Here is a 27,834-nt window from a genome sequence, read left to right on the forward strand (position 1 = left end):
TGGGTGACGTGTCTCCATTACAGAGGTGTCTGAGGGCAGAGTAGCTCCTGTTCCCTGGCAAGCCAGGCTTCCTTCTCCTAATATTGTCTCGCAAAAAGTTCAATTTTTATGCAATCTCTAGATAAAAAAAAAAAATTACAACCATTGTACTTTGATATGTGTTAGGATTTAAAAAAAAGTTAATGTACTGTACATAAAACGTTGAGTCCCTGTTCACACGCCTTCCATAGAGAAGCTGCAGGCCGGTTCTAATAGGAGCGACACAAGTCGCTCCGACTTAGAAAAAGGGTCCGGAGCTTCTTTGGGGCGACCCGGAGCGACCTGCATTGACTTCAATGTTATGAAGTCCGTGCCGGCCGCTCCGAGGTCACGGCGCGCTGCTCACACCGCGACCTCGGAGGTCGCCCTGGGAAGTCAGATCGCCCCAGTGTGAACGGGGCCTTACATTTTAGTCTATCATTCTATCATCCTATCTAAAACAACACTAAACGTATGATTCTGGCACAAAGGACAGCTAAGTTATTTAGGGCCGGTTCACATTTCCGCGTGTGCGGCGATCGCATGTAATATCGGAGCGCACTGCTCCTTCAATACATGCGATTGGATGTGCAGTGTGAATTCAGCCATACACTTTGTATGGCTAAATTCGCACTGCACCCTTACAAAAGTCGCACATGAGGCATTTTTTCAGCCGCATCAGGATCGGATCGCACAGTGGTTCACACTTGTGCGATCCGATCCTGTGCGAACTGTCAGATCGCACTGCGATATGCGATCAAACTGGGGGGGTTGTTAACACTTCATTGACACCCCCAGCGTATCGCATATGGCAGTGTGAACTGCCAGATGTGCGTTTGCGATGCGGGAACAGGCTGCGAATTCGCAGCCTTCCCGCATCACACAAGTGTGACCCGGCACTTACAAAAGAAATAACTTTTTTTTTGTTACAGTCTTGAGCTTTTTCTGAAATGCAACATTAAAAAAATGAACGAACAAAAGAAATAAAAAAGAAAAAATTTTAAATATTAGTGATAAGAAAAACCAGCAGAAAAATAACAGTTATGGGGAGAAGGGGAAGAAGAAGTTCATTATGGCTGATTTGCAGGTGAAAGACAGAGAAAAAATAAAAATGTTACTTTATGTCTCTCTGGCCCTGTTCACACCTGAGCAAAGCGATTTTTAGGCATTTTTTTATTTGAGAGATTTGCAAGTGTATTACGAGCATTTTAGAAGAGTATTACAAGCATTTTACTCACTTTACTTATCAAGCTTCAAGTGATTTCATTTTAGCCAATAGAAGGCACTAGAGGGAGGAGATTAGGGGTGGAGAACTGCTGTTTTGCCAGAAAAAAATGTGATAAAACTCTTGTAAAATGCTCATGTTGAGCGGTTTTCAGGCGCTCCCATATAAGTCTATGGGGCCAATCTGCCTCTAATCTGTCTAAAAGAAGCTCATGGGCCATTGAAATGAATGGGATTTTGTTTGTTGAGCGTATTAGGCCCCTTTCAGATGGATTCTTCCAAGCAGAATACACCTGCTTAGCGTGGAATTTCTCCGCTGATCCCCGCTGAGCAGGCGGATGAAAGGTCTGTGTCCGCTTTGCTATGCAGAGTGGACACGGACACAGCCTGCTTTTCTCTATAGGGCAGTCCGATGGAAATGGACTGCATGTCCGTTTCCATCTGATTGTCATCCGATGGATGGTGAACGTATCACCCTATATGTCTGTTTTTATCAGATCAGATGCCCGACGGGTGTCAGTGGACACATGTCTGCTGAAATCCGCTGCCCCAATGAGAAGAATGGGTGGTCCGATCGGGTCTGCCTGAAAAACTGACCCGATTGACCCACTGGTGTGAAAGGGGCCTTAGGCTAGGTTCACACTCATGCGATGGCAGACATTGCATGCGATTCACACTGCATTGCTGTGCAGATCACATGCAATGTTTTGGTGATGCGATTTCAGCCATACAAAATGGTGCTGGACCCTTTTCTTGTCTGCACTAGAATCAGATCGCATGGGTCTTCACACCCATGCAATCCGATTCCTGAGCCATTTCAAAATTTGCACTGCGATCTGTGAACCGATCTGGGGTGTCATTACCTTTACATTGCTTTTTATCTTATGCATTTGTGGCACATCCATTTTGCATACCACCATTATTCTATTTCTGGGCAGTGCCATACCCCTTTTCTCCCATTCTTCTACAATTTTCTAATTCAATTTCTTTTAGATTTACCTTTTACTTATGTAGTGCAAAAGCCTGCCTGATTGCAAAGAAATTGAAAGTGTTTAGTGACCTCATATTATATGGTTTTGGTAAATCTAAAAGAAAATTGTAAAAGTAAATTGCATAATGTAATAAGGGTTTCCCTGCATCCAATTCGCATGACAGGAGACTGTGACTGGAGACTGTGACTGGAGACTGTGACTGGAGACTATGACTGGAGACTATGACTGGAGACTGTGACTGGAGACTATGACTGGAGACTGTGACTGTGACTGGAGACTATGACTGGAGACTATGACTGGAGACTGTGACTGGAGACTGTGACTGTGACTGGAGACTATGACTGGAGACTGTGACTGGAGACTATGACTGGAGACTGTGACTGGAGACTATGACTGGAGACTGTGACTGGAGACTATGACTGGAGACTATGACTGGAGACTGTGACTGGAGACTATGACTGGAGACTGTGACTGGAGACTATGACTGGAGACTGTGACTGGAGACTATGACTGGAGACTATGACTGGAGACTGTGACTGGAGACTATGACTGGAGACTGTGACTGTGACTGGAGACTATGACTGGAGACTATGACTGGAGACTGTGACTGGAGACTGTGACTGTGACTGGAGACTATGACTGGAGACTGTGACTGGAGACTGTGACTGGAGACTATGACTGGAGACTGTGACTGGAGACTATGACTGGAGACTGTGACTGGAGACTATGACTGGAGACTGTGACTGGAGACTATGACTGGAGACTGTGACTGGAGACTATGACTGGAGACTGTGACTGGAGACTATGACTGGAGACTGTGACTGGAGACTGTGACTGGAGACTGTGACTGGAGACTGTGACTGGAGACTATGACTGGAGACTGTGACTGGAGACTGTGACTGGAGACTGTGACTGGAGACTATGACTGGAGACTGTCACTGTGACTGGAGACTATGACTGGAGACTGTGACTGGAGACTATGACTGGAGACTGTGACTGTGACTGGAGACTATGACTGGAGACTGTGACTGTGACTGGAGACTGTGACTGGAGACTGTGACTGGAGACTATGACTGGAGACTGTGACTGTGACTGGAGACTATGACTGGAGACTGTGACTGGAGACTATGACTGGAGACTGTGACTGGAGACTATGACTGGAGACTATGACTGGAGACTATGACTGGAGACTGTGACTGGAGACTATGACTGGAGACTGTGACTGGAGACTATGACTGGAGACTGTGACTGGAGACTGTGACTGGAGACTATGACTGGAGACTGTGACTGGAGACTGTGACTGGAGACTGTGACTGGAGACTGTGACTGGAGACTATGACTGGAGACTGTGACTGGAGACTGTGACTGGAGACTGTGACTGGAGACTATGACTGGAGACTGTGACTGGAGACTATGACTGGAGACTGTGACTGGAGACTATGACTGGAGACTGTCACTGTGACTGGAGACTATGACTGGAGACTGTGACTGGAGACTATGACTGGAGACTGTGACTGTGACTGGAGACTATGACTGGAGACTGTGACTGTGACTGGAGACTATGACTGGAGACTGTGACTGTGACTGTGACTGGAGACTATGACTGGAGACTGTGACTGTGACTGGAGACTATGACTGGAGACTGTGACTGGAGACTATGACTGGAGACTATGACTGGAGACTGTGACTGGAGACTATGACTGGAGACTATGACTGGAGACTGTGACTGGAGACTATGACTGGAGACTGTCACTGTGACTGGAGACTATGACTGGAGACTGTGACTGGAGACTATGACTGGAGACTGTGACTGTGACTGGAGACTATGACTGTGACTGTGACTGGAGACTATGACTGGAGACTGTGACTGGAGACTGTGACTGGAGACTATGACTGGAGACTGTGACTGGAGACTGTGACTGGAGACTGTGACTGGAGACTATGACTGGAGACTGTGACTGGAGACTGTGACTGTGACTGGAGACTATGACTGGAGACTGTGACTGTGACTGGAGACTATGACTGGAGACTGTGACTGGAGACTATGACTGGAGACTGTGACTGTGACTGGAGACTATGACTGGAGACTGTGACTGTGACTGGAGACTATGACTGGAGACTGTGACTGTGACTGGAGACTATGACTGGAGACTGTGACTGGAGACTATGACTGGAGACTATGACTGGAGACTGTGACTGGAGACTATGACTGGAGACTATGACTGGAGACTGTGACTGTGACTGGAGACTATGACTGTGACTGTGACTGGAGACTATGACTGGAGACTGTGACTTTGACTGGAGACTATGACTGTCACTGTGACTGGAGACTATGACTGGAGACTGTCACTGTGACTGGAGACTATGACTGGAGACTGTCACTGTGACTGGAGACTATGACTGGAGACTGTGACTGGAGACTATGACTGGAGACTGTGACTGGAGACTATGACTGGAGACTGTCACTGTGACTGGAGACTATGACTGGAGACTGTCACTGTGACTGGAGACTATGACTGGAGACTGTGACTGGAGACTATGACTGGAGACTGTGACTGGAGACTATGACTGGAGACTGTGACTGGAGACTGTGACTGGAGACTGTGACTGGAGACTGTGACTGGAGACTATGACTGGAGACTGTGACTGGAGACTGTGACTGGAGACTGTGACTGGAGACTATGACTGGAGACTGTCACTGTGACTGGAGACTATGACTGGAGACTGTGACTGGAGACTATGACTGGAGACTGTGACTGTGACTGGAGACTATGACTGGAGACTGTGACTGTGACTGGAGACTGTGACTGGAGACTGTGACTGGAGACTATGACTGGAGACTGTGACTGTGACTGGAGACTATGACTGGAGACTGTGACTGTGACTGGAGACTATGACTGGAGACTGTGACTGGAGACTATGACTGGAGACTGTGACTGGAGACTATGACTGGAGACTATGACTGGAGACTGTGACTGTGACTGGAGACTATGACTGTGACTGTGACTGGAGACTATGACTGGAGACTGTGACTTTGACTGGAGACTATGACTGTCACTGTGACTGGAGACTATGACTGGAGACTGTCACTGTGACTGGAGACTATGACTGGAGACTGTCACTGTGACTGGAGACTATGACTGGAGACTGTCACTGGAGACTATGACTGGAGACTGTGACTGGAGACTATGACTGGAGACTGTCACTGTGACTGGAGACTATGACTGGAGACTGTGACTGGAGACTATGACTGGAGACTATGACTGGAGACTGTGACTGGAGACTATGACTGGAGACTGTGACTGTGACTGGAGACTGTGACTGGAGACTATGACTGGCTGTCAATGAAGCCGGTTCACACAGCTCTGGGGCGGTCGCAGTCCACACTGGAAAGGGGTCCTGTGCGTATTTGGCTCTGTTTCAGGTCCAAATTCAGGCAAAAATTCGGACCTGATTTGCACCTGAAACGAAGAACAGGGATGCATCGGATCCCCCACTGCGAGCTGCGCCACAGCTAGTGTGAACCCGGCCTTAGTCAGAAAAAAAAAGGTTATCATTAAGAAAAATCCTCATAAAAGAAAAGATGTCTATACTGAAGTCACTCGGGTTCAGTAATGATCGGCTCACACTGTCAACTTTAGTGTAGAGGAGAGGCAGCGACGAGCCTGGGCTATGGTTGTCACCCATAGGTTTACTATGGGGCATCCATTGTCAGCTAATTCTCCTCTACACTGAAGCTGGCGCTGGAACCCAATCATGTGACTGGACCGAACCGCCTGCAGAATAAGGTAAGTATAGACAGCTTTTATTTTACAGGGTAGATAGAATAGGCTTGGCATGGGGTGGGAGTAAGTTTAGACCTAGAATTTGACTTGAATTCCACTTTAAGATTAGGGTTAGTGTAAGAATTAGGATAAGGGTTCACGTTAGGGTTAGGATTAGAGTTAGTGTTGGAGTTAGGATTACATTTAGTGTTAGGGCTAGGAATAAGGTTAGCTTTAGAATTGAAGAATTAGGATAAGGGATTGCATTAGGGTTAGTATTATAATTACAATTAGGATTATGGATAGAGTTAGAGCTAGGATTAGGGTTAGTGTTCGAGTTAGGATTACGCTTGGTGTTAGAGTGGAAATTAGGGTTAGTATTAGGATTAGGGTCAGTGCTAGGGTTAGTGTTAGAGTTAGGATTAGGGTTGGTGTTAGTATTAAGGTTAGTGTTAGGATTAGGGTTAGCTTTAGAGTTAGTGTTAGGATTAGGGTTAATGTTAGAGTTAGTGTTAGAGCTGTGATTAGGATTGGTGTTAGTGTTATGATTAGGGTTAGGATTAGGGTTAGTGTTACGATTAATGTTAGTATCAGGGTTGGTGTTAGTGTTACGATTAGGGTTAGTGTTAGAGTTAGGATTAGGGTTAGTGTTAGAGCTAGGATTATGGTCAGTATTAGAGTTAGGGTAAGGATTAGGGTTTGTGTTAGAGTTACGATTAGGATTAGTGTTAGTGTTACGATTAGGGTTGGTGTTAGTGTTATGATTAGGGTTAGTGTTAGAGTTAGGATTAGTGTTAGTCTTAGGGTTAGGATTAGGGTTGGTGTTAGTGTTAGTATTAGGGTTAGTATTAGGGTTGGTGTTAGGGTTACGATTAGGGTTAGTGTTAGGATTAGTGTTAGTCTTAGGGTTAGGATTAGGGTTGGTGTTAGTGTTAGTATTAGGGTTAGTATTAGGGTTGGTGTTAGGGTTACGATTAGGGTTAGTGTTAGGATTAGTGTTAGTTTTAGAGTTAGTGTTAGAGTTAAGGTTAGGATTAGGGTTGGTGTTAGTATTAGGATTAGGGTTAGTGTTATGATTAGGGTTAGTATTAGAGTTGGGATTAGGGTTGGGGTTAGTGTTAGGATTAGGGTTGGTGTTAGTGTTAGTATTAGGGTTAGTATTAGGGTTACAATTAGGGTTAGTGTTAGTGTTAGTCTTAGAGTTAGGGTTAGGATTAGGGTTGGTGTTAGTGTTAGGATTAGGGTTGGTGTTAGAGTTAGGATTAGTGTTGTTTTAGAGTTAATGTTAGAGTTAGGGTTAGGATTAGGGTTGGTGTTAGTGTTAGGATTAGGGTTGGTGTTAGTGTTAGTATTAGGGTTAGTATTAGGGTTGGTGTTAGGGTTACGATTAGGGTTAGTGTTAGGATTAGTGTTAGTTTTAGGGTTAGGATTAGGGTTGGTGTTAGTGTTAGTATTAGGGTTAGTATTAGGGTTGGTGTTAGGGTTACGATTAGGGTTAGTGTTAGGATTAGTGTTAGTTTTAGAGTTAGTGTTAGAGTTAAGGTTAGGATTAGGGTTGGTGTTAGTATTAGGATTAGGGTTAGTGTTATGATTAGGGTTAGTATTAGAGTTGGGATTAGGGTTGGGGTTAGTGTTAGGATTAGGGTTGGTGTTAGTGTTAGTATTAGGGTTACAATTAGGGTTAGTGTTAGGATTAGTGTTAGTCTTAGAGTTAGGGTTAGGATTAGGGTTGGTGTTAGAGTTAGGATTAGTGTTGTTTTAGAGTTAATGTTAGAGTTAGGGTTAGGATTAGGGTTGGTGTTAGTGTTAGGATTAGGGTTGGTGTTAGAGTTAGGATTAGGGTTGGTGTTAGAGTTAGTGTTAGGATTAGGGTTGGTGTTAGTTTTAGTGTTAGTGTTAGGGTTGGCTTTAGTGTTACGATTAGGGTTAGTATTAGGGTTGGTGTTAGGGTTAAGGCAGGAATACACGATAAGAAAATTGGCCGATCGTTCGCTGAAGGGAAATTTTCGATATTCTACCCGTTAATGCCCAGCCATCAATGACCGATACACGGGCTTCTGCAGAACTTTTTTCAGGGGGGGGGGGCAACATAGTAAGGTCATCAATGCTCCGCCCCATTTCAACAATGTCATGAAGGGGAGGGGCTTAGTCATTATAGTTATTTTGAGTACTTATTTTTAAAAGCAAACAGCAGCATTTATTTTTAAAGCATTTGTTAAAAAAAAAAAAAAAAAATTATCCTGTTCCCTTAAAGCATGTTATACAGCACAGTGCTTTGCTGTGTAATTTGGCCCCTTCTATCACCTAAAATACCTGGCTGATCCTGCCTGGCTATGTCCTCCCCTCTGTAAACTGACCACGGTATACCAGGTTGGCTGAGCCCTGACACTGTGGTCAGTTTATGTGCCTCCGTCATCTGCAGCCCTCCTGTCCTCTCTCCCCTCTCCTTCCTTGCCTGTCTGCTCCTGTGTCAGTGCCCCCCCTCCCTTCCTGCTGCTGTAATTTTATTTAAAGTTTAATTTCCCCGGCTACAGTCTGTTTAATAATCCTGTGTACCCCTGTGTCTGTGTTTTATAAAAATAAGCCATTCTTTACAAGTTTTCAGAGCGCAACTCGCCACTCATGTGACCCTCCGCCTCTCTCCTCCTCTCCCCCTCCCCTCCCAACTGACATCAGTGAGGAATCCTCGGCCCCGCCCGCTGCAGGCAGCTGTCAGATGGGGAGAGGAGAGAGCCGACGGGTCACATGAGCAGTGCTTGGCCCTCTGAAAACTGGTAAAGAACGGCTTATTTTTTTTTAGAACAAAGAAATCTGTTCCCCTGGTGGTGGGACTTTTCAGGCACTCAAATGAATTTACTAGTATAATGTACAAAAATATATTTTACTTTATTGAGAACATAATAATGAATTAATTTATTTTTTTAAAACACATACACAGGCACACAGGATTATTAAACAGACCAGACAGGATGGTATAAAGTGGCTTAACAACTACCCCCCCTTGCCCCTACCTGCGGATGCCCATGGACCGGTATCGATATTGTGAACGAAAAATCCCGTTTAAAAAAAAACGAAAAATTCTAACGTCTCGTTTGCGAATGAACCATATTCTATACGTTGATGTTAAGGTCGTTCATTTGAAATCTGTAGAACATCATCACGCATGATGTTCTACAGGCAACGTTTTTGACCGACGAACACTGTTTCGATGGTCGGCGGTCAACGGTCGGGCGATATTCGACCCGTGTATGTTGGCAAAGTTTTCGACCAACGAACACTTTTTCATAAATCGGTGGTCGAATGATCGGGCGATATTCTAATCGTGTCTTCCGGCCATTAGTGTTAGAGTTAAGATTAGGGTTGGTGTTAGTGTTAGGATTAGAGTTAGGATTAGGGTTGGTGTTAGGATTAGTGTTAGAGTTAAGATTAGGGTTGGTGTTAGTGTTAGGATTAGTGTTAGAGTTAGGATTAGGGTTGGTGTTAGTGTTAGGATTAGTGTTAGAGTTAAGATTAGGGTTGGTGTTAGTGTTAGGATTAGTGTTAGAGTTAAGATTAGGGTTGGTGTTAGTGTTAGGATTAGTGTTAGAGTTAGGATTAGGGTTGGTTTTAGTGTTAGAATTAGTGTTAGAGTTAAGATTAGGGTTGGTGTTAGTGTTAGGATTAGTGTTAGAGTTCAGATTAGGGTTGGTGTTAGTGTTAGGATTAGTGTTAGAGTTAGGATTAGGGTTGGTGTTAGTGTTAGGGTTAATGTGTGAGAGTTAGGATTAGGGTTGGTGTTAATGTTAGGATCAGTGATGGTGTTAGGGTTACGATTAGGGTTGGTGTTAGATTTAGGATTAGGGTTGGTGTTAGTGTTAGGATTAGGCTTAGAGTTAGGATTAGGGTTGGTGTTAGTGTTAGAGATAGGATTAGGATTAGTGTTAGTGTTAGGATCAGTGATGGTGTTAGGATTACGATTAGGGTTGGTGTTAGGTTTAGGATTAGGGTTAGTGTTAGGGTTAGAGTTAAGATTAGGGTTGGTGTTAGTGTTAGAGATAGGATTAGTGTTAGTGTTATAGTTAGGATTAGGGTTGGTGTTAATGTTAGGATCAGTGATGGTGTTAGGGTTACGATTAGGGTTGGTGTTAGATTTAGGATTAGGGTTGGTGTTAGTGTTAGGATTAGGCTTAGAGTTAGGATTAGGGTTGGTGTTAGTGTTAGAGATAGGATTAGGATTAGTGTTAGTGTTAGGATCAGTGATGGTGTTAGGATTACGTTTAGGGTTGGTGTTAGGTTTAGGATTAGGGTTAGTGTTAGGGTTAGAGTTAGGATTAGGGTTGGTGTTAGTGTTAGGATCAGTGATGGTGTTAGGATTACGATTAGGGTTAGTGTTAGAGTTAGGATTAGGGATGGTGTTAATTTTAGGATCAGTGATGGTGTTAGGGTTACGATTAGGGTTGGTGTTAGGTTTAGGATTAGGGTTAGTGTTAGGGTTAGAGTTAGGATTAGGGTTGGTGTTAGTGTTAGGATCAGTGATGGTGTTAGTGAAAGGGTTTGGATTAGAGTTAAGGATGACTTTACTTTTTAACAAAGCCCTTGTTCACCATGTTAACAAAGAGAATTTTTTCTTCTTACCATGTGATAGGGACAGATGACTTTCAGGTTATGACATGAAAGTGAACGCCCTCTGAGCCGGCTGTGAACACATGTGACATCTTATCTCCAGGCACACGTTATTGGCAGACTCTGCTATCTGAACATACTACAAGGCTGGAAGAGGAGACAAGCTTGGTTCATGGTCACCTACATACAGCACACCAATCAGGAGCCATAGCTGACACCAATGGTGTCACAGACATGCGGGGAGCTAAACTGAGAGCACAGCTGACTTAGAGGTTCCCTCAGACATAGATAAAGTGTAACTCTACCTGTGACAATGCGGAGTCCATAAAGCAGTTGAAATAATAAACTCAGTAAATAATATCAATTATCTAATCTGCATCATTAAAAGTTAAAACAGAACTTCAGGAACAGGAGAGGAAATGTGTGCTAAGAGCCCGATGAAGGCTGACATTTCTGGCTTCTGTTTCCGAAAATGCTGATTTCCTGGCTGTCATGTTCATCAACTGGATTTATTACAGACATATGGTATCATTTAAAGTATATCTGATGACTGAGTTAGGATGGTGTTAGTTATGTGGCCCTTAGGTTAAAAACAAATACTTTTCTCGTCAACTCTTGCAGCACTTGTTTGCCTGGCATGTTCCTGCCAGCTGCTCAGTGACCCGTGTGCTGTGTGCGTGTATGAGCGGAGCAGGAAATTAGGGGGACAGCTTGGCCTGCGGGCTATAAACTTCGGAATGTGCTGCTAAGGCATCCCAGAATTCTCTCTGATCTTCCAGCACTGAGACACTGAGATTACCTACAGAACCCAGCCCTCTTGTGTAACAATACAGGCAGTACATATATTTATATAAGAGCTGAACTCCAGCCTTCCCTTCAGTCTTATACAGTTGTACAGGCACTTCTCCTGGACTGAAATCGCTTATTCTGATTTTACTGCACACTGTGAGCTTCTCACAATGTGCATTACAAGCTGCAACAAGTGAGATAATGTCTGCCTCATTTCCTGAATGGAGGACGTCCAGCATCATCTAGGGATTTCCTCCTCAGCCTGATTGTCCTTGGCAGCAGAGGGGGAATGTGTGCTGTCAGTGATATATTTTTACATTAGGTGCTGATATGATGAAACCGCTTGCTTGTGTGGGTAAGTGCTCCTCATGGCTACAGGCCAAACTACTGCACTAGGCCCCGCACTGGAAGGATAACATCTTTTTACCTGCCAGTGACATCTGACAATGTCCATCTGTTAGTGCCCCTCATGGCTGCAGGCCAAACTACTGCACTGGGCCCCACACTATGATGAAACTGCTTGCTTGTGTGAGTTAGCGCCCCATGGGGCCATAGGCCAAACTACTGCACTAGGCCCCACACTATGATGAAACTGCTTGCTTGTGTGAGTTAGCGCCCCCTGGGGCCACAGGCCAAACTACTGTACTAGGCCCCATACTATGATAAAACTGCTTGCTTGTGTGAGTTAGCACCCCATGGGGCCACAGGCCACACTACTGCGCTGGGCCCCATGCTATGATGAAACTGCTTGCTTGTGTGAGTTAGCGCCCCATGGGGCCATAGGCCAAACTACTGCACTAGGCCCCACACTATGATGAAACTGCTTGCTTGTGTGAGTTAGCACCCCATGGGGCCACAGGCCACACTACTGCGCTGGGCCCCATGCTATGATGAAACTGCTTGCTTGTGTGAGTTAGCGCCCCATGGGGCCATAGGCCAAACTATTGCACTAGGCCCCACACTATGATGAAACTGCTTGCTTGTGTGAGTTAGCGCCCCCTGGGGCCATAGGCCAAACTATTGCACTAGGCCCCACACTATGATGAAACTGCTTGCTTGTGTGAGTTAGCGCCCCCTGGGGCCACAGGCCAAACTACTGTACTAGGCCCCATACTACGATAAAACTGCTTGCTTGTGTGAGTTAGCGCCCCCTGGGGCCACAGGCCAAACTACTGTACTAGGCCCCATACTACGATAAAACTGCTTGCTTGTGTGAGTTAGCACCCCATGGGGCCACAGGCCACACTACTGCGCTGGGCCCCACACTATGATGAAACTGCTTCCATTTGTGAGTTAGCGCCCCATGGGGGCCACAGGCCAAACTACTCCACTAGGGCCCACACTGGAAGGATAACATCTTTTTACCTGCCAGTGACATCTGTCCTGGCACTGAGTACAGAGACATTTTTGAGGGAAATAGTGTAGAACAATGTACACTTTACTCTTCAACCCAAAGGCATGCAGGTAAGCTGCTTACACTTTGCGAGGCCTCGTACACCCGTGGTCCAGGCCCAGTCCTTAGGAGGGTTCTGCTGCACAGTGGGCTCTAATACAGGGACCCTGCTGATTAGATGGGTAGACCATACAGCTACCAATCCAACCGTCTGACTGGAGCTCCCTCACTGGCCACCACCACCTCCTCACCTAAACTGACTGCTCCTTCCTTTTTTCATTCTTTACTCTCAATTACACAAAGGGTGATCATGAAGTTTGTACACTACTTTGTTTCCCATTCCCATTCACAGTAGGAGCTCATTCATTATAAATCTGACCAGACCATTTATTTAACCGGCAACTTCTACAACAATAAAATGGCAGACCATGCAATTCCTTTTCATGTTCATATTACAGTTCTTCTATCAATCGCATGTGCATTGCAACAGGTTACAAGCTGAACAAAGTTCCTCTTAAATATTAAACAAAACCAAAGAAATTTCCAGGCTCAACTTACCAACCAGCTTCCATTGTGGAGACTCTGAGAAGTAGAGTTAGGACTACAGAAAATTGGGTGCTGTAGTTTACGCATGTATTCGCAAATGTGTTCAGGCTAAATCCCTGTTTTTAACACATTAAACAGGTCAATTCGGTTGGTTGCAGGCTGGTTGGTGAGTTGAGCTTGGAAATTTCTATGGTTTTGTTTGACATAAATTGCCCTTCCAGGGCTCCTTGCTGCAAAGCGTTTTTAGGTGGGGGCAGTGGCCACATGTTTGTATTCCTCCTAAATATTAGACTGGACTTGGGCTATGCTGTGGTGTCTCATACCTCTAGCTTGTAATAGTTTCCAACCAATGGTAACATGAATCATTCTTAGTTCTGTTTCAGGATCCCACCAATCGGTTACCCCACTTAGGTGCAACTCTACATCTCCTTGTATATGGTCCTTCTCACTCCCATTACTAACTAACAAACCACTGGCCCAACCCCTTTCTGCCTAAAGTGATATTAAAACAGAATAAAAAAAAAATAAAATAACAAACATGTTATACTTACCTGCTCTGTGCAGTGAATTTGCACAGAGCAGCCCAGACTCTCTTTTTCTTTGGTCCCCCCCCCCCCCCACCAGTGCTCCAGGCCCCTTCCTCCTACCAAGTGCCCCTAGAGCAAGCAGCTGGCTATGGGGGCACTCAAGCAGGCTTGCTCTTGATCTGCTGCTCTGGTGTCCATTCACACACGGAGCACTGCTCAGCCCCGCCGCCACTCTTTTGTCATTGGCTCACTGGCTGTGATTGACAGTAGTGGGAGCCAATGACTGTCTCAGCCAATGACTGTGGAAAATGTTACATTTCATTCGGAAATCAAGGTTCCAGAGTCTGGAGGAAGAGTGGAGAGGCACAGAATCCAAGTTGCATGAGGTCCAGTGTGAAGTTTCCACAGTCAGGGATGATTTGGGGAGCCATGTCATCTGCCGTGTTTTATCAAGTCCAAAGTAAGTGCACCCCTCTACCAGAAAATTCTAGAGCACTTCCTACTTTCCTCTGCTGACCAGCTTTATGGAGATGCTGATTTAATTTTCCTGCAGGACTTGGCACCTGCCCACACTGCCAAAAGTACCAATACCTGCTTTAACCGGTTGCCGACCGCCGCAAGTACATATACTGCAGCGATCAGCCCCGGCCAGGCAAAGTGACGTACCGGTACGTCACTAGCCTGTCACTTGCTTGTGAGCCAATAGCGGGCGATCACGCGCCCACCCTGGCTCGTTCCCTGGGAAGTCTGTGCGTGTGACTGGCGGACCCGATGTCCGCCGGTCACTCGCGATCGTCCGCCGTGAAGGGAGAAAGGCAGACGGCTGATGTAATCAAGCCACCTGTCATTCTCCCCTGTGTAGGAATGGTGATCATACGGTTCTACTATGTAGGACCGTTGATCACTGTTCTTACACCAGTAGCCATGTCCAATCACAGTAAAAGCACGCCCCTAGGGACACACTTAACCCCTCCTTCCCCAAAAAAGTTAACCCCTTCCCTGCCAGTGTCATTTTGCAGTAACAGTGCATATGTATAGCACTGATTACTACAGTAATGTCACTGGTAACCCCAAAAGTGTCAAAAATGTCAGTCAAGGGTCCGATCTGTCCCCCGCAATGTCGCAGTACCGCAAAAAAAATCGTAGATCGCCGCCATTACTCGTTAAAAAAAAAACACCAAAAATGACATAGATCTTTCCCTTAGTTAATAAACGCAATAACTTTTGCGCAAACCAATCAAAATACGCTTTTTGCGATTTTTTTTTACCAAACATATGTAGCAGAAAACAAATTGGCAGAAAATTTAAAAAAATTTTGATTTTTACATTTTTTTGGGGGGGAATTTCATATAAAAAAATGTGAAAAATATTGTTATTTTTGCAAAATTGACGCATTCATCACTCTGCATGTAACCCATCTATAGAAAACATTTGAGTTTCACTTTTTGAATTGAATTACTGAAATAAAATAATTTTTTGATGATATTCTAATTTTATGAGATGCACGTGTATGTGCCACCCCAAGCTCAGTACTTGGTAGTCCCAGGTGGTGGTAGTATCTCTCTTAAGGATCTGAAAATCATTCATATGGCATACAAATTTTATGCAGCTGCCTAGACTTCATTGGATTTTAGGTCTTTCAATCATGGAGATTCAGCATCACGCATAGGTGTTACCTAGAGATGTCTGCATGCAAACGCAGCCTGCCTAGGATAAGGGCCAGCTCTGGCCAGCATAAAGGGGTTAATAATAATAGTTATAATAATCTCTGAAGATGATTATTTTATCTAGGAGATTGTTATGTGGAATCATTGTATCTTGTGTGTTTGGGCAGCCAGGTGCAGCGCTTGTTACATTGTAACAGTTTGCAATGTGGATGGAGTCTTCCCTACAAGATCTGATCTTATTGAGATCTGTTCTTCTGCCCCCTGCTGGATACTCTGAGAATTGTATGAAAAATCTGTAAATGTGTGTACGATAGTGCATCATGGTATATTGATGAGCAAAACATATGCTCAGTGAATTTATCATCTGCCCGCAATGCACACAAACATTTGCACACAGGCCATAGCAAATATACGCAGAATTTAAGCCACTTGAATTCCCAGCCTTTTTCTTGGAAATGGTGGCCTTACATGCTATATTTAATTATATAATCGATGTGTAATTTGATTAAAGCTATCAAATCTGCAAACAGCCTAACTTTCCTTCTTATTGATATACACTCTATTTGGATTGGAATTGTTCAAGCTTAGTCAATCAGTCGTTTTGCATTGATCGGCATCACTGAGATACTTTGTTCATAATTATGATCGAATTTTGATTGATCAGATTATGAGAATACAAGGGGAAAACAGAGATGTGATTGATAAAAGTTACAAATGTATCTTCCAACTATCCATCAAAATCCACTTTGCTGTCTTTGGCATGGCTATACAGTAGATCAGGTATCTTTATCAGGAGAGATTGATCAGAAAAGAAAATGAACATTTATTGAAGTGTGTATGGCCACCATAAATCCTCTTGAGTCCCAGGGCAGCATAACAAGACATTTTGGACAATTTCATGATCTCAACTTTGTGGGAACAGTTTGGTGATGGTCCCTTCCTGTTCCAACATGACTGCGCACCAGTGCACAAAGCAAGGTCCATAAAGACATGGATGAGCCTGGTGGCCTGGTCATTAAGGGTGTAAAACCTTCCGGTCCAGAAGTGATTAAAGTTCAAAGTGTAAAGGGAGGCGTCCCAATACTTTTGGTAATGTAGTGTATTTGCAGTCACTAAAAATTCAAATGACATTGTATTCACTGTCTTGAGCATTTGAGGTTTGCACAGTAAATGTCAATGTCATTTAGATCATCCAATGTGACTGTAATACCGGGACAAGGTCACCTAGAGCCCAGGGCGAACATGCCAAACTGCGTCCCCCTCCCAAAATGTATGAGCATTATGTCAACAAAAATCGTCCCTAAAAAATTGAGCACTTATCTGCATGCTTCCCCCTCAAGCATATTCCTCCCAGGACAAATCCACCCCCCTCATGAAATCCCCCCTCCCTGCAAAAATCTTTGCCCCCCCCATTCCCCCCCGGGCTCAAAATCTCCCTCTCTCTTTCTGCAAATTCCCCCCACACAAACCTAAAAAAATCACTCCTAGCACAAATCCCCTACCCTTCTAATTTGCCCTCCCAGTATCCATCTCCCCCACTCCAAATCCCCCCTCCCAGCACAAATCCCCCCCATCCACTCTCCTAGCACAAATCCCACTCCCCCCCAAATTTCCCCTCCTAGCCAATTCCCCCCCCCCCAAAGAAAAATTTCCCCTCCTAGCACAAATCCCCTCCACCATATCCCTTATTCTGGCACAACCCCCCCCCCCCAAATCCTCTTCCCCCAATCCCCCTCCCAACACAAGTTCCCCCAAATCCCAACTCCTAGCATCCCCCCATATTTCCCTTCCTAGAAAAATGTATACCCCCTACCGTCCCCAAAGTCCCCCTCCCAACAATCTCCATGCTGCGCTTTCCCCCACCTCTCATGTTATCATAGTGCCCCGGGCAGCCTCTCCTCCTGCCCACCCCTTATCCCTGCACTGCTGTTAGGACCTGTGCAGCAACATATCACTTCTAATACCGTAGTGATCTATTGCTGGCTGAAATCAGTTGGCAATAACACACTAAAGCGGTAATCTACTGTTTCAGAGAGAGGCAGGACAGAGCTGTTGGCCATGATGACTCTACACACCTAAAAAACAATGCTGAAACATTTCATCTATATTTTCTTCTACATGTGCTTTATGGAGCGATCTGTTGAAGGATCAAAATTCCAGTAGCTGAAATAAAATCATTCCAGCGCTTTGTGCTGGATTCTGGTAACCATAGACAGCTGGCAGCTCCAGAGCAACAAAGCTGTGGGGACCCGAGAGAACCAATGAGCCTGGAGCCTGGCTGCCATATAAAATGGCACTAACACACACAGACACTGTCCCTGTGCTATTTTAAAACAGCACTCGTTACTCAAGTGGCTAACAGGTGTGTTTTGCTATAAATTCCAACATCCATATATACACTAAGTCCTAAAGGCCTATGAATGAAAAAATTTGACATGTATATGTCTTCAGCATTCCCATAGCTATCACAAATAATCCCATATTTTGCCTAATATGTATATTTCCTGTTATTGTCAGCACCATCTAGTGGCCATAATGCGGTATTTTCCTGGTTAACCATTTCTGGACCAGAAGGTTTTACCCCCTTAAAGACCAGGCCATTTTTTGCGATACGGCACTGCGTTAATTTAACAGACAATTGCGCAGTCGTACGACGCTGTACCGAAATAACATTGATGTCCTTTTTTCCCACAAATAGAGCTTTCTTTTGGTGTTATTTGATGACCTGTGCAATTTTTATTTTTTGTGCTATAAACAAAAAAAGAGCGACAATTCTGAAAAAAAAAAAACAATTTTTACTTTCTGATATAAAACAAAACATTAAAAAATCGAATTTTGTCATCATTTTAGGCCAATATCTATTCTGCTATAATAAAAATTATAAAATAAGCATAAATTATTTTAAATTTTAAATTGCAATAACCGTATTTTGATCGATTTGCGCAAAAGTTATCACTTCTACAAACTAGGGGAAAGATTTATGTCATATTTATTTATTTATTTTTACTAGTAATGGCGGCGATCTGCAATTTTTTGGCAGGACTGCGACACTGCGGCAGACAGATCGGACCTCTAACTGACATTTTTGACACTTTTGGGGGGGACCTGTGACATTACTACAGTAATCAGTGCTAAAAATATGCACTGTTACTGTAATAATGACACTGGCAGGGAAAGGGTTAACCCAGGGGCGATCAAAGGGTTAAGTGTAAGCCTAGGGGGTGTTTTCTAACTGTGAGGGGGATGGGCTTGTGGAATCAACACAGAGACCTGTGATCCTAAATAGGAGGAACACAGGCGCTCTGTGATCATTCCAGAGAGAACAACGGTCTGCTGTGTTTACAACAGCAGACCATCGTTCTCTCTCCACGGGGAGTGATCGCGGGTGCCCGGCGGCAATCGCGACCGCTGGCCCTGTGGATCGGCTTCCCTGCTATCTAATGGGGGTGCAAGCGCGCCCACAGGAACGCTCCCGTGAACTAACGTATAGGTTCGTCGGTTCGTGCTGCAGAGCCAGCCTGCCGCAGTAGGCAAGTGGTTAAGGCCTTTCAGAAAAATACTGCATTATGGCCACTAGATGGAGCTGATGATCATAGGAAATAAGCGTATTAGGCAAAATACAAGATTATGTGCACGGTGTTCCCAAACAGGATCATACACATGATGGACTGCCTCAAGGCAATACAAGTTAATCCATGCCATAACAAAGTGCAATGGAACACTCCAAACCCAACTGGGCACCGTAAAAAAAAAAAAAACACCCGTGCAGTGGGGCCTCCTTGCATTTCAAGGGTAAATGCTCATTAAATTTATGGGTAGAGGGATAACTCTTACCATATTTCCCACTACAGCAGCCTTCCTCTACATGGTGCAACCCGTCCCTCAAAGCATTTTTTAAATGTGCTTCAGCCAGCAGTGGCATTCTGACATCACCACATACAATGCAGGACCTATGGGCTAGTAAGGACAGTGAGGACCTATACCCACAGGCCAGGGAGCACTGGCAGCTTGAGGATTAAGGAATAAGGAATTTATTACATCCTATTCTTCTCCTCCATTTAATGAGCATTTAACCCTTGCAATCCAGAAAGTGTGGGGTTGGCCCATTGCAAGGGTATTTTATGTTTCAATAGCAGAGTTCAGCTTTAAGTGTGAATGGGCCCTAAATGTTTTTGAGTCAACCAAAGTGTTCTTAGTATTTTTAATGTACATACCATATAGGAATACTGCATTAAGAATAAACGGCGATCATTAAGAATAATAAAAAAAACTTCAGTAAATGTACCTATGCAAAGGGGTATTGTACTGCGCATGCGTGGAACTTTGAAATGGAACTTTAGACTAGAAAAAAAAGGCAAAAAGGCAGGATTTTTAATTCAGAAGAGACACACTATATCTCTCTTGTATTAAGGATCCAGCCAAAGATGACGGTAGGAAGCTCCAGAAGACGGCGTCGCTGGATAGAAGGGGAGTATAGTTCCACTTTTAAATTCAAAGATGAATTCCAGGAAGATATGAAAGTCACAAATGAATGCATATAAGCAGTGCATGTATCTGAACAGTGGCAGCCCGTCCATTAAGGGCGCAGGGGCGCCGCCCCCCGTATCCATGCCTCTGGCCCCCTAATCTACATGTAGGGCACCGGATGCATGGATTCCAATGGGTTTTTATTTCTTTTTGAAGCACGTCATTAGAGCCAGAGGCTCTAATAGGCTTCAAAAAAGGGTGGGCTCGGGGAGCAGAGCACTGTGCACTGAGCCCACCCAGTTGTGTGACAATAGGGAATGAATATTCGCTATTGTCACACGGATCCTCCTCCTGGCCAATCAGGAAGCTGGTCCTGAGACCCGTTTCCCGATTGGCCGAAAGGAGAAGCCATGCCATTGGCTAAGGAGGAGGAGGAGGGAGGAGATGCAGAAGACTGAGGGGGAAGCCACCACCGCTGCTGCCTGCCCTCCACATGTCCAGGGTAAGTGAGCCGGCGACCGGGGGGGGGGGGGGGGGGATATATGGTGTGTGGGCTGGTGTGGTCCGGGGGGGGGGGGGTATGGTGTGGTCCGTCTGACGAGACACCCCTCCCCCCCCCGGCCCATGGAGCACCAGCCGCCACTGTATCTGAATGTGACCTGGTATTAGTCTCCTGCAGCCCCTGTACAGCAGAGCTGGTGTGTGAGAGAAAGAAGCAGCACCAGAAGCCAATCATTTCATGTGCTGATAAGAAGCATGTTGATAGAAGGTGAGAGCAGAATGACAGATAGAGGAGCTCATCACTGCACTGCTTCTCCATTCACTGTCCAGTCACAAGCACCTCATTGTATAATGAGTAATGTATAATATTCCTGGTGCTGTTCCCTGCTCCGCGATTTAGCCGTATCCTGGCAGTTATCTCTGCTCCTGTATTTAGTATATTGTCTTCACCTTCATAGGACGTTTTTTTAACCACTTGCTGACCTGGGAGGGCGTACAATGATGTCCTCCCAGAATTACGCTTCTCGCGCGACCCCTGGGTGTCCTTGCATCACGGATCATGGTAATGGGCCAATGACAGCAGCTCTTTACCACATGATCACACTGTCCAATGATGGAGCGATCGGTTGTCAACATACCAGCGCATGTCCGGTTCAGTTCTCTTCTCGCACACTGTACACAGTGATCAGTACAGCGTGCGAGGAGTGGAGGAAGACCACAGCACTGCTCACACCTGCCTCCTCCATGCCTCAATTGTGCCTCAGTCATGCCTCAATCATATCCATTCGTGCCTCAATCATGCCAACTTGTGCCTCAATCATGCCTCATTCATGCCCATCCGTGCCACATCCATGCCTCATCTGTGCCTACCCATGCCACCTCAGGGCTCACCCGTGGCTCATCCATGCCACATCAGTGCCATGTCAGTACTCATCCCTGCAACATCCATGCCACGTCAGTGCTCATCCATGCCAAATCCATGCCACATCAGTGCTCATCCCTGCCACATCAGTACTCATCCATGCCACTTCAGTGCTCATCCCTGCCACATCCATGCCACGTCAGTGCTCATCCTTGTCACATCCATGCCACGTCAGTGCTCATCCCTGCCACATCCATGCCACATCAGTGCTCATCCCTGCCACATCAGTACTCATCCATGCCACTTCAGTGCTCATCCATGCCACGTCAGTGCTTATCCCTATCACATCCATGCCACGTCAGTGCTCATCCCTGCCACATCCATGCCACATCAGTGCTTATCAGTGCCCTACAGTGCCTCAAAAAAGTTTAATAGGTAGTCAGGAAATGAAGGTGCTACTTGGATGTTGGGCCTCTGTATTTGGCCAGGCTGTGTAAAAGTCTCACACATGTACCATACTCAGGAGGAGTAGCAGAATTTATTTTGGGGTGTCATTTTTGCTATGTACATGCTATGTGTTAGAAATATCTTATAAATCAACAACTTTTACAAAAACTTGTGGAAAAAAATGACATGTTCAAAAGACTCATTATGCCTCCTAGATTATATGTTGGGGTGTTTGCTTTCCAAAATGGGGTAATGCTGTGGGCGTTTCCATTGTCCTGGTTCTCCAGGGCCTTCAAAAATGTGATTGATTTGTTGTCAGGAAATTATATGTGTAATTTATGCCCCTAGAACACCTGGAGGTGCTCCTTGCATGTTGGACCTCTGTAAAAGTCTCACACATGTGGTATCGCCATACTCAGGAGGAGTAGCAGAATGTATTTTGGGGTGTAATTGCAAGTATGCATATACTGTGTGTGAGAAATAACTTGGTAATATGACAATTGTGTGAAAGAAAATCTTAATTTTGCGAAGAATTGTGGGAACAAATTTACAACTTAAAAAACTCACCATCACTTTTACTAATCATGTTGGAATGTCTACTTTCCAAAAAGGGGTAATTTGGGGAGTATTACTACTTTCCTGGCTTGTTAGTATCTCAAAAAATGAGATAGGCCATCAGTACATCAGATGTGATCCTTTTTTCAATGATTGGCACCATAGCTAGTAGACTCTATAACCTTCACAAAGACCAAATAATATACACTTATTTGGGTTAGTTTTACCAAAGACATGTAGCAGTATAACTTTTGTCCAAAATTTATGAAGAAAAATTACAATATTTTAAAACTGAAACAAAGAAAACATTTTTTTTCCAAAATGTTCGGTCTTTTTTCAGCGCAAAAAATAAAAAAACCAATGATGATTAAATACCACCAAAAGAAAGCTCTGTTTGTGTGAAAAAAAGGACGAAAATTTAAGAGTAATTGTCATTCAAAATGTGAGAGCACTGAAAGCTGAAAATTGGTCTGGTTAGGAAGGGGGTTTAAGTGCCCAGTGGGTGAGTGGCTAACAGAGCAAAGTTCATGTGTTCTTCGGAGTACTTTGCTGGTTGAGTGTGTTCCACAAGAGGGCGCTCCATCACAGGATAACTACTGAGCACATGGATGAATAGCTGCTGCTGTATTACTATCATTTTGCTGATACAAGATAATGCCTAATGGGAATAAGTTAAAGGGTATCTAAACCCAAGAACAAAAAATGATAGTATATCAGCTTACCAGTCATTTGATGTGGTGGCTCTATTTGCTTTCTTTTATTTTTAACACTTCTTTTGTGCACCCCCCCTAATATTTAAAGAAAATAATTTCAATAAATGTACACTAGAATCATTATAAGCAGACGCAAACATAACAGAGAACCTGTGTGAATTTGCCTTTTTTTATTTGTTTTTATTACATTTAAAAAAAAAAAAATTTAAATGTTGAAAATGTTAACAGTTATTTTATTTTACTTTTTTTTAAATTATTTATTACAATGTTTAATTATAATTCTTTTTTTGCAATTGTTATTTTTTTTAAATGGCAGGGAAGCCTGCAGCGCCGGGGGGGGGGGGGGGAGGCAGTCACAGTGAAAGGGGGGCATACGGAAAGAGGGGGTATCAGAAGCAGGCAGAACAGGGAGGGGGATCGGTGTAGGAGAAGCATTACAGGAACGATGTCCTGTGCCCGTGTCTCTACCCACAGCAGCTGAAAGCCGGCAGGAGGGGGAGAAACTGGCTTGCAGGTTGCAGCTGCTGCAGAGAGCCACACAGGGCTTCCTTCTATACTTGGCCCCCCCCCCCCCCCCCGACCGAACACACTGATTCCCCATGCTGTTGGGCCCCCCCCCTGTGTGCCCAGGCCCCCTACAGAAGGACTGGTGGGCCCCCCCCCCTATCAGCGGCCCTGCTGATAATGGTCCAGAGGTAGAGAGCACAGGAAGATATCAACTCACAGATTATTTATTGGCTGGATGAACTTTGTTGCCTTCAGTGAATGCATATAATAAAATGCTTTCAATGGGATATCTTACCGATCAATAGAAATTTAATTTTAGAGTTTACATACACCTTCATGTTGTGGGTATTAGTTTAGAAGCTCTAAAGGGAACCTGTTTAACGGATGCTACCATTGCATCTGACAATGCTTTTTGCCTGGCTGTCAGTCAGACCCATCTGGGTCAGAGATACAGAAAGTTTGGAGACCAGAATGATGGTTGGGGAACTGATAAGTGGTTATCAATGACAGGTTCCCTTTAATTATATGTCATTGCATTCTGTGGATAGGGCAGCCCTGTGCAGATCTGTTACAATTACTTCCATGATGTGTTTTGTTTTTCATGCAGCGTAGCAGAGAAAGGGGAAGATAACTGCCAGGAGCTCATCCAAGCCTACAAAGAATGTATAAAATCCCTTGGACTGCAGAACTGATGAAAGCCAAGGTGAGTGCACTATTCTCCCCTCATCATAAAGAACACAGTCACTGACATCAGTCTCTGGCCCAGAGGAGCTCACACTCTAATGTCTTATTACAGTCACACATTATGATTTTTATACATTTATATAGGTCTGACATATTCCACAGTGGTGTACAGAGAATACTGAGCCAGTCACATCAGTCCCTGCAACAGAGGAGCTTACAATCTAATGTCCCATCCACAGTCACACACTATTTATTATACTTTTATATAACTCTGACATATTCCGAAGTGCTTTACTGAGAATACTGAGCCAGTCACATCAGTCCCTGCACAGTCACACATTATGATCATTATACTTTTTTATAGCTCTGACCAGGGCCGCCATAAGGGGGAGCAGCCCATACACATGTAGGGAGCCGAGGCATCCCGAGGGCCCGGGACCCGGTGTTCCACCACTGTGAGGGGGGGGCGCACCGCCTACTGCTCGCTGCTTCTCTTCTTTTAGTTTTGATGTATGACCGCTCTGTTTGGGATTTATGCCCATATCAGTGGCGGCCTCTTGTTTAGGCAATGTGTGTGTGCAGGAATTCTCCTTGCATGCACAGTTGGTGCCGCCACAGGCCGGCATCATCCCACTCCCCTCCCATCACCACCAGAACTGATCCCATCCAGGGGCATAACTACAGGGGACACATTTGCAACCTGGTCCCATGCTCCAGGGGCGGGCACAGCATATAGAAGAACCAATTACTCCATTTACCTCCTCCAGCCACTAAATGCTCACTTCTCCTCCTCTCCCTCCCATAGGCATTCAGTGGCCAGGTGGTCAAGGCTAGGGAGGCCCAGGCCTAAAGCTGTGTAAGGGGCCCCAGAATTTCTGATGGCTGCCCTGGCTCTGACATATTTCACAGTCCTGTACAGAGAACACTGACCCAGTCTCTGTACCAGAGGAGCTTGCACTTTAATGTCCAAGCACAGTCACACACTATTATTATTGTACATTTACATACAATACTGTGCAAAAGGTTTAGGCAGGTGTAAAAAAAAATGTAAGAATGCTTTCAGAAATAGAAGTGTTAATCGTTTATTTTTATCAATTAACAAAATTAAAAGTAAATGAACAGAAGAGAAATCAAAATCAAAATTTGGCATGGCCACCCTTTGCCTTCAAAACAGCATCAGTTCTTCTAGACACACTTGCACACAGTTTTTGAAGGAACTCGGCAGGTAGGTTGTTCCAAACATCTTGAGAACGACTCACAGATCTTCTGTGAATGTCGGCTGCCTCAAATCCTTCTGTCTGTTCATGTAATCCTAGACAGATTTGATGATGGTAAAAATCAGGGCTCTGTGGGGGCCAAACCATCACTTCCATGATTCATTGTTCCTCTTCATGTTAAAGATAGTTCCTAGTGACATTGGCTGTATGCTTGGGGTCGTTGTCCTGCTGCAGAATAAATTTGGGGCCAATCACTTGCCTCCCTGATGGTATGGCATGATGGATAAGTATCTGCCTGTATTTCTCAGCATTGAGAACACTATTGTTCCTGACCAAATCTCCAACTCTATTTGCAGAAATGCAGCCCCAAACTTGCAAGGAACCTCCACCATGCTTCGCTGTTGCCTGCAGATACTCATTTACTCATTGTTGTACTGCTCTCCAGCCCTTCATGAACAAACTGCCTCCTGCTACAGCTAAATATTTCATATTTTGACTCATAAGTCCAGAGCACCTTGCTGCCATTTTTCTGCACCCCAGTTCTTATGTTTTCATGCATAGTTGAGTCACTTCACCTTCTTTCCACATTGGAGATATGGCTTTTTGTCTGCAATTCTTCGATAAAGACCACTTCTGGCCAAACTTCTCCAGACAGTGGATGGGTGTATCTGGGTCCCACTGGTTTCTGCCAGTTCTGTGCTGATGGCACTGCTGGACATCTGCCGATGTTGAAGGGAAGTAAGAACAATGTGTCCTTCATCTGTTGCATCAAATTTCCTTGGCCGACCAATGTGTCTACAGTCCTTAACCTTGCCTGTTTATTTGTGCTTTTTCAAAAGAGCTTGAACAGCACATCTTGAAACCCCAGTCTGCTTTGAAATCTTTGCCTGGGAGAGACCTTGCTGATCCAGTATATCTACCTTGTGTCTTGTTGCTGTGCTCGGTCTTCCCATGGTGTATGACCTGTGATATATTAAACGGTCTTCCACAACCTCACCTTAGTAGCAGAGTTTGGCTGCTCCTCACCCAGTTTTAAGCCTTGAAAACAGCTAATTCTGTTTCAGTTAATGGCTGTGTTTTAACCTACATATCAGTGACGGCCCGTCCATTGGGGGCACAGGGGCGCCGCCCAACCATCCATGCATCCAGCCCCCTAATCTACATGCAGGGCGCCGGATGCTTGGATTCCAAAGGGTTTTTTTTTTTAAGCACGTGATTAGAGCCAGAGGCTCTAATAGGCTCAAAAAAGGGTGGGCTTGGGGCGCAGAGCACTGCGCCCTGAGCCCACCTAGTTTTATGACAATAGCGAATGAATATTCGCTATTGTCACACGGATCCTCCACCTGGCCAATAAGGAAGCGGGTCCTGAGACCGGTTTCCCGATTGGCCAAAAGGCGAAGCAATGCCATTGGCCAAGGAGGAGAAGGAGGGAGGAGAAGCAGAAGACTGAAGGGGAAGCCGCTGCTGCCTGCCTGCCCTCCACATGTCCAGGGTGAGTGAGCCAGCGACCGGGGGGGGGGGGGGGGTTGGGGGTGGTATAGTGTGTGGGCTGGTGTGGTCCGGGGGGGTATGGGGGTATGGTGTGGTCTGTCTAAACGCCCCCCCCCGACCCATGGAGCACCAGCCGCCACTGCTACATATGACATTTATGATCATTGGCACCTGCTTGGTATAATTGTTTAATTATACACCTGAGTCTAATCCTACAAAATCCCTGGCTTTGTGCAAGTGTAATGCTGGCCATGCGTTAAACAATTTTCTTGTAAATTTTCCATTAGATTTACCAAAACCATATAATATGAGGTAAAATCTAAACACTTTTAATTTGTATGCAGTCAGACAGTCCCTTTTTACATAATTGAAGGTAAATCTAAAGGAAATTGAATAAGAAAAGTATAGAATGTATGGCCATCTTAAGAATTGATGCTGGTTTGAAGCCAAAGGGTAGTCACACTAAATATATTAGAATTTTCTTCTGTTCGCTCACTCTGCATTTTGCAAGTTAATAAACATAAACAATTAAAATATAAATGTTTGAAAGCATTCTTCATTTCCAACATTTTTTCACACCTGCCTAAAACTTTTGCACAGTAGTGTAGCTCTGGCATATTTCTCAGCTGTACAGAAAACACTGAGCCAGTCACATGCGTCTCTTCACCAGAGGAGCTTACACTCTAATCTCCTCACCATGAGCACACACTATCATATTATACATTTACAGTATCTCACAAAAGTACACCCCTCACATTTTTGTAAAAAATGTAATTCTATCTTTTCATGTGACAACACTGAAGAAATGACACTTTGCTACAATGTAAAGTAGTGAGTGTACAGCTTGTATAACAGTGTAAATTTGCTG

General features: G+C 44.7%; 1 long non-coding RNA gene across 1 annotated transcript in view; it reads left to right on the forward strand.

Annotated features, from left to right (window-relative positions):
- Positions 1 to 27,834, forward strand: part of LOC309568190 — a 51,693-nt gene that overhangs the window by 20,022 nt on the left and 3,837 nt on the right. The window contains exon 2 of the long non-coding RNA XR_014226013.1: positions 24,182 to 24,277. This is a non-coding gene — a long non-coding RNA (uncharacterized lncRNA). The remainder of the gene's footprint in view (positions 1 to 24,181; positions 24,278 to 27,834) is intronic.

Source organism: Pelophylax lessonae, assembly GCF_965119305.1.
Source record: "Pelophylax lessonae genome assembly, chromosome: 12".
Classification (NCBI taxonomy): domain Eukaryota; kingdom Metazoa; phylum Chordata; class Amphibia; order Anura; family Ranidae; genus Pelophylax; species Pelophylax lessonae.